This window comes from Chelonoidis abingdonii, chromosome 3 (genome assembly GCF_003597395.2).
Source record: "Chelonoidis abingdonii isolate Lonesome George chromosome 3, CheloAbing_2.0, whole genome shotgun sequence".
Taxonomy (NCBI): Eukaryota; Metazoa; Chordata; order Testudines; family Testudinidae; genus Chelonoidis; species Chelonoidis abingdonii.
In genome coordinates, this window is record NC_133771.1 from 4,387,847 (window position 1) to 4,389,287 (window position 1,441).

A 1,441-nucleotide genomic window follows, 5' to 3' on the forward strand; every position below is an offset into this window, starting at 1 on the left:
AGGGGCTGTGGGTCAGGATTGGGGCTTGTTGGCAGAGCTGTAGGGGGTGGGGGAGGCCCAGGACTGGGATAGCAGGGGGCTGCGGGTCAGGATTGGGGGTTGTTGGCAGAGCTGTAGGGGGCAGGGGAAGCCCAGGACTTGGGTAGCAGGGGGCTGTGGGTCAGACCTGAGTTGTGTCATGCAGAAGCCTGGCTTGATGGCGTCTAAGCCCCCTCAGGTTTGGATTTAGCTCGTGAAGAGACTATTTGCCGTGAACACATGAGGCTCAGCTCACTGGGCCGAGACTTCCCAGCAGGGCCTTGTACTGGCCATTCATTCCATGGGTGTCAGGGTGACAGAGCACAGCAGAGCCTGAGGTCAGCCTGCCAGCACCATAACTCTGCCTGTGGGGTTGTGCTGCCTTGGGCCGTATGGAGCAGGATCCTAAACACCTGCGCCCTGACCTACCCTGATAATGGACCCTTTGTCTGAAGAAACATATAGATCTCAGTACACCGAGGACCATGGACGTACCTAGATGGAAAGAGAAATAGATTAAATGCAGGCAGTGTCTGCTCAAAATATCAGTCCCAGTTTTGACATTTGGGATATTTCATTTCCTTGTTTCATTGCAGCAGCTACATCTACGAAATTATTTCAGTCTGAGAGAGAGAGACCAAGGCAGAAGGGATTTAGGTGACTAACTCCTCGCATCTACATACTTTTGAGAATCTGGGTCAAACTGGCTCCTGGTGATAATGCTTAGTGTCTAATCAGAACTGCACCACAGCTGACAATAAGCATCTCTCCAAGATCTAGCCATCTACACAGTCAGATAAATACCAGTGTGTGTAATAACATTACCTTGTGACTCCCGGTGATGTTACACCACTGCGCTCAGAAGATAAGAAAGTGCCATCGGCTCCAGTCGTTCACTCAACTTTAGCGCCCTGCAATAAGAATAGGAGCTTGCATGCCTTATGTTTATGAGCACTTTCTATCCCAAAGGAACCCTAGACTGGGACTCAGGAGACCAGGGGTCTATCCCTGACTCAGCCACTGGCTTACTGGGTGAGCTCGGGCAAGTCACTTCACCATTCCGTGCCTCAGTTTCCCCATCTGCAAAATGAGGATATTGATTCTGACCTCCTTTGTAGAGTGCTTTGAGCTCAATGGATGTACAGTGCTGTGTAAGAACTAGATGCTATTCAGGTAGCTCACACTCAAATGAGCAGTCTTACCTATGCGTGTAATAAGCCTCTGTCCCAAATCTGGACCTTAGCGTCCAAAATCTGGAGGCTTAGCATGAAACTCCCCCAAGCTTATTACCAGCTTGGATCTGATATTGCTGCCACCAATCAGGATTCAGAGCTCCTGATCGCTCCCGGGTCTCCCCAAACCTTTCCCTGGGGGAACCCCCAAGACCCAGTAACCCTGAGCCTCCCACCAAAGGGAAAACAAG